Source organism: Chiloscyllium plagiosum, chromosome 16 (genome assembly GCF_004010195.1).
Source record: "Chiloscyllium plagiosum isolate BGI_BamShark_2017 chromosome 16, ASM401019v2, whole genome shotgun sequence".
NCBI lineage: Eukaryota > Metazoa > Chordata > Chondrichthyes > Orectolobiformes > Hemiscylliidae > Chiloscyllium > Chiloscyllium plagiosum.
In genome coordinates, this window is record NC_057725.1 from 36449703 (window position 1) to 36456478 (window position 6776).

The 6776-nt window shown below is 37.8% G+C and overlaps 1 protein-coding gene across 4 annotated transcripts in view; it reads left to right on the top strand.

The window, feature by feature from the left end:
• The window catches only part of rras2 (RAS related 2), a 111504-nt gene that overhangs the window by 44967 nt on the left and 59761 nt on the right, over positions 1-6776 (top strand). The gene's annotated exons all lie outside the window — the stretch shown is intronic.

The following is a 6776-nucleotide window of genomic DNA, read 5'->3' on the forward strand; positions in this document are numbered from 1 at the left end:
CTGCCAATGGAAACCTCTTCCCAACATCCACTCTGTCTAGGCCATTCAATATTCTGTATGTTTCAATTTGATCATCCTTCGAAACTCCACTGAGTATAGTCAGAGTCCTTAAACATTCCTCAATTGTTAAGCCTTTCATTCCTGGGATCATTCTCATGAAGCTCCTCTGGACCCGCTCCAGGGCCAGTACATCTTTCCTGCGGTATGGGCCCCAAGAGTTCTCTCTGTACTCTGAACGTGCTCTAACCAGAGCCTTTTAAAGCCTCAAGCACATCCTGATTTTACATTCTCATCCTCTTGGAATGCATGACAACATTGTATTTGCCTTCTTAACTACTGACTCAACCTGCAAGTTTACCTTAAAGAAAACCTAGACTGGGACTTCCAAGTCCCTTTCCGCTTCATATTTCTGAATTTTCTCCCCATTAAGAAAATAGTCCATGCCTCTATTCTTCGTATCAAAGTGCATGACCTCACATTTTTCCACATTTGTATTTCACCTGCCACTCCTTTGCCCACTCTCTTAACCTGTCTAAATTTTTCTGCAACCTCCCTGCCTCCTCAATACTACATGCTCCTCCACCTATCTTTTGTATCATCTGCAAACTTAACCAGAATGCCCTCAGTTCCTTCATCCAGATCGTTAATGTATAATCCCTTGAATTTATGAAACTGCATTCCAGCACCTACTCTGGCAGATTTTCTTTCAAAACTGCACGAAGTAAATACTGCTCTTGGGCTTTTGAAGTCTGTCTTGCAGCTGCATTGAAATATTAATTGCTTGCCGCTCACTGATTTATGAAGGGTAATGTTAGAGGGGCTTATCAAGTCATGAGGGGCATGAATAGGCTGTATAGCCAAGGTCTTTTTCCCAGGGTAGGGGTGTCCAAAACTAGAAAGCGTAGGTTTAAGTGAGAGGGAAAAGATTTAATAAGGACCTGAGGGGCAATTATTTCAGGTAGTGGGTGGTGCATGTATGGAGAGAGCATCCGGTGGACGTGGGTGCAATTACAATTTTCCTTGAGTCCACAGAGCAGTCCAACTGCTATTGAGACTCCTCCCTAAGTCTCCTTAGAGCTCGAGCACGTTATAATAGCAGAACTTCTTACTATGTACGGAGCTTGCTGCTAGCATTTTTTGGGCACTCAGTCTCCAAGTGACTGTGACCCTTGAACAGTTTTGAGTGACCTATTGTAAAGCTTGTAAAAATCTCTGCCCTTATGACTAGGCAGCTCTGAATGTAACAATCAGCACACTGTGTTGCTAATACTGGAATACCAAACTCTGTGTATTAACATGTTTGCAGGTTGCTAGCTTGCACAATATAAATGGTTGCAACTGGCAACTTGGATGAGGGGCAGGAAGGCTCCTGACATGCATATATTTTTACCCATTGATGAGCTATTGCAATTGGGGCAGGGGTGGAAAAAATGAACAGTTGCTGATGTGATCATGTATGCTTGCAGATTCAATCGTATTACATATGTAGTTTAAAATCTTACTACAGTTTTTGGTGTTTCCTATGTTTGTAACTTAATATTTTGTATGTACTCATGCAGTTGTGCAAAACTTGCATAATTTTTACTTTTTTTAAAAGAAACCTTGCTTTGTAGCCAAATTAATAACACATTTGGTCATTTGATCTGGATTGCAAGTATCATTACCTAGCCAGGCCCATTTGTAATGTTATTCTTTTTTAGTTACTGTTAAGTTAAACTTTTTAAGTTAAATCTCCTTGCACCATCTTTTCAGAAATAACATTCCAGATTATCATACCTCAGTAAATTGTTTTGGATCTGCACATCTCTGGTTCTTACCAAAGATCATAATAGAGTAAATAAGCAGCTACTTAACATTATTAGGACCTCTTCTAATTTGAGTGTTATCACTACTCCAGAGAAGTTGCAGCTGATTTTAGTCTCCATGTAAATATAGCTTCCCCCATTACGAGACTCCTTTTAAAGCAAATCTACTTCTTTCACATTCTTTGAAGCATTGTCCAGAATTTTGATACAGTTCTTATTGAGGCCAGACTTGTGGTTTTTAAATGATCATAAAAGTCGTCTTTTACACCCTGTCTGTATTTGCAAAAACCTAGTACAAGTACACAATCCTTTATCCAAAATCCTTGGGGCCAGTTGTTTTTTGGAATTCAGAATTTTTTGGGTTTCAGAATAAATGACGTTTTCACAGTGAAATAAAAAAAACTACCTAACAGCAGACACACGTGTGAATAGAATGAGCGCTGAGACACAATTGATGCCTGCCAGTGCTGGGCCACACTGCCACTTCACAACTGAGTGACTTGGTTCAAGTGGGTGTGGATTTGGTCACCTGTTTGCACACCGAAATGACACTCCACACAGATCTTTCTGATTTCGGTTAAAGGATTGTGTACCTATATCTTTTATCATTGTTGTACATTTGGTTTGCTTGCTGCAAGGCTATAGAAAATAAGAGTAAATGGCAGAACTTGAGAAGTGGGATTCCCCAAGAATCCCTGTTGGAACAACTTCTTACACTATTTTGAATTGTGTATCAAGAGCGAATTTAAGTGTGTAAATGGCATTGAAGAGGGTGAAATCGGAGGGTAGAGATTGATACTGCACAAAATAGCCATAAGAAAAATGGTGAACTTGCAGAATGGGTATATAATTTGTACCAATTAATCATAGGTAATGAGGTATTCGATTTTGCTGAGAAAGATTAGGTTGTGGAGGTGCGGTGTGCTGCAGTGGTACTGATATACAAATCACCAAGTCACAACACGGTTTAACAATTTTTTCCAATGTTGGTTTGTTGAGGAAAAGAAAATTGAAAAGTGATTTTTATGTTAAACTTGTATCAAGTTTTGGTGGGTTGATACTAGTACTGTGTTTAGTGCTTGTTATTGTATGATATTGAAGAGGATGCCAAAATGATTTATAAAGATGATCCTGAAGTATGAAATTATACCTCGGAGAATGAACAGACTGATTCTGTCAATCTTCCCTTTGCTAGAGGAAAAGAAAAGGAATTTATCTCACGTACTTGACAGATTGAGGTATTGGACTCGGCAAGTTCCATCAGAGGTTGAATTTTCGATGATGTTTTATAGGAGCCTTGTCAAAGATGAGTTTTCAGGAATTTTCTATTTCTCAACCATCTCTCTCAACCGTTTTCACTCTCTCTTCAGCATATTGTTTCCTCCCGACTCCTCTGCCTGTGTCTTCAGATATTCCTTTCTTGAAAGGTTTGACTTCAGCTTCTCTTGTTGGATTAAAGATGCATTAATTCAAGTCTCAGAAATGCATCCTTCATGATGGCAATCAAGTGTACCATTGCTCTTGATTCCTACATAGATGATGTAGTTTTCCTTTGTTGTTTGAACTGCAGCATTGTCTTGCTTTCTCCTGTTCCAAATAAAGAGTAATGCTCCTCACTCCGTGAAGCTACCTGTAGACATTTTGGAAAAGACCTGTTCTTGGATTCCTACTTTTCCTCATCTACAAGCTGCCCATTAACAGTTGATCCTTACCTTTTCTGTACCACCATCTACATTGGACTGATTGTATCATGTCAAACTACATGTCTGTTTCCCCAGCTAGGTCTCTGCACAAATGCTTCAACTGATTTCTGCAAATCTATGAAACAATAACCAAATAAATGATCAGTTGATTACTGTTTTTGCAAGCATTGATTACAGAAGGAATGTTGCCCAGGAAACTAGGGGACCCTTCTCCCCTTATTTGAATAATGCTTTGTGATCTTGACTGCCAACCAGATTCACAAATGGGGCAAGTTAGTGTCACATTCAACAATGGCACCCTTCAAGGATGGAGAACTTGCTTCACACTGCACTGATATTCTAATATGGACCATAAATGGCCAGTGTTTTATAAATTAGCTTTTCTGTCATAAAATAACAACTTAAGTTGCTTTTACATTGCTTTGCAGTCACCTGGTTTCGAGTACCAAATCAAGGTATAACTGCAGAGCTATTTTTCGAGTAAAACGAAGTGCATCCTAGCTTTTTCTGGATTTGTCGGTTGTCAGCTTCTATATCACAGCATTATCATGCACAAACTTTTCTCTTTATCTCTCTAATAACATTGTGATTCAGTGTCAGTACTCTGTGCATAATATGCTGGTAGAAATGTTATGGCTAGTCTTGCAAATGGATGAAATGTTGAGTCCTGCAATGGTGGGAGAAATCGTGACTGCATAGTAAGAGACATAATAGGAGGATGGATCACTTATGAAATTATGCTGAGTGTAGACTGTAATGTTAAAACTTTTAGCAATCCTTGAGTTTCATTATGTTGGACTATTATGACTGCTTTGTTTCATACACCTGAATAAGTTTTTCTTCCATGTATAAATGTCTGGAATATTTTCCAGATAAAAATCCTGAAGGTTACTGTGGCTAATACTGGCAGTGATAACTGCAATTATTGACTCTTTTGTTCAATTCTACACATTTCATTGTCTTCTATTCAGAATCCTTGGGGTTGGCAGGTAGGTGAAATAAAATGAATCAAAATGATTCTAAAAATTATATGAACCAGTCAGTTGTTGGAGAGAGGAAAGAAAAATTCTCAGTCAAGTTTGCTTCTTTGCCTTGGTAAAAACAGCTTGTGCAATTTGCTGGAATTTGATTTAAATTAAAGTATTGAAAGTAACACTTTTAAATTTAATGCATTGTGGGTGGAGGTGTGGTTACAACCGTTTTAATTTGGAAAAAAAAGTTGATCAGTTGGCTTCTGAAAATTGAATTTGAAGTCTAAATTTGGATTGCAATTTTCAGTTGTGTTGTATCTTGGCAGTGAATACCACAAATTATTCCTGAGCAACTTTGTAGTAAATAGCATTTCCCAAGTAATCATTTGTACTTTTAACTAGGTCGAAAGAACAACTGTTCTGGTATGGTTTGTTGATGTTTTATTTTTTCCATTCTCGCAGCAGGAGTGTGTGCACTATATCGGAAAAAATAATTCAAAGACTTGTGCTTCAGCCTTAAAAGAGCTGCATGCAGTTGATGAATGTGTTTTATTTACCCCAGTTGAGATTGTGTGTATATTTAAGTCCTGGGGTTGAACTTCGGATACATGGCCTGTAGATTCAAAGGCAAGTGTACTGAGAGCCAAGCTAAAACAATTTGATTACTAGCCATGCGACTTCTCCTTCATTATTTCGTAACTAATCTTGTGTTCACATCCCAACATTGTAGTGAAACTAATGTCACCTGATTCGAGATTGGACTTATTTGTTAAAAATGGTTGTGATCAGTAATTAATGCAAAACAAAATTGCCGAACTGCAATCAGTATGCAGTCACTATCGTGTTTTCATTATAAATGTGGATAGTATGTGCTGTGAAATTGTAGAAACCTGTTTTGAACTTGATACATTCAAACATGTTCATGGTAACTTGTGCTGATTGCCTGGAATAGTTATGTTGTGATATCCAAGACATTCTAGACAAAATATTTATTTTACATAAACACTTGATTATTTTGCACTACTTGCTATTTAGTTTGGACCAAGGATTTCCAGGCAAGCTAAGAGTATGTGGTTGATGTACCACAACTATGGAATAGCTACCTCCTTTTGCCATTCAACCTTTTGAATTTTTTTAAACTGTACTTCACTCTAGAAAACTGGCTTGAATTTGTATGTGTGACTGACTTAGATGAAGCTGTTTCACTTCCAGTTCAAATTGCTTTTTTAGGGAATTAACTATCCAGTACGTAATGTCATGGCTGACATGAATGTTAGTTTTTTTAATATTTTAAGTTGCCTACTCCGAAGACTTGGCTTTGTCTTTTGCAACAAAAAAAGTTGCCTGTCTGGGAGTTGTAAATGGTTTTTAAACACAGTAGGGCGTAAAACCTGCATTTCAATTGGAGAGACAAACTTAAATTACCAGAATTTAAGTCCATCCTGTGGATAAATTGCATGATACAAGATTAGACTGTGTGCTTGCAAACAGAAAACAGCTTGCTTTTGCAGACTAGAAAAAAATACTGTAGTCATAAATACCTCACTTTTAAATGCATAGTTGGCTTTCAATTATTTTGCTGCTAGCTTTTGATCTGTTTAACTGTATGTTAATGTTTTGTCTTTTTAATCCCTTTTTGACTTTTAGGAAATTTTCTTGCTTAGTTCAGACAAGAAAGGAAATTAGATCAACCATTTTCCAGAACTGCTTCAATATCCCTTGGCATAAGTGCTTAAATTGGTTAATTTGTGAATAACTCTTTTCAGATCCATTTGCAGCTCCTTTGATAATGAAATAGCTCAAGGCAACCAGTAACTGGACTGCACTAACATGTATAGCTTTGCTGAGAAGTCAGAAGTCACCTTTTATATCCAGGTACCCGGTAATGAACATCTTCAAGAAAGGAGAGCCCTTTGTGCCTTCAGTTATTAAGCCATGAGTGAGTTCAATTTTCCCCAAACTTAAAATATTTGGGAGATGATAATGTAGTGGGAATGCCACTGGATTAGTAATTCTCAGGCCAAGGCTAGTACTTTGGTGACACCGATTCAAGATAGTGGTGAAATTTTAAAATTAAATTTGTAAAAAAAACCTGTAATTAGAAGCTATACATTGAATGCGATCAAGTCATAGAGATGTACAGCATGGAAACAGACCCTTTGGTCCAACCTGTCCATGCCGACCAGATATCCCAACCCAATCGAGTCCCACCTGCCAGCACCCGGCCCATATCCCTCCAAACCCTTCCTATTCATATACCCATCCAAATGCCTCTTAAATGTTGCAATTGTACCAGC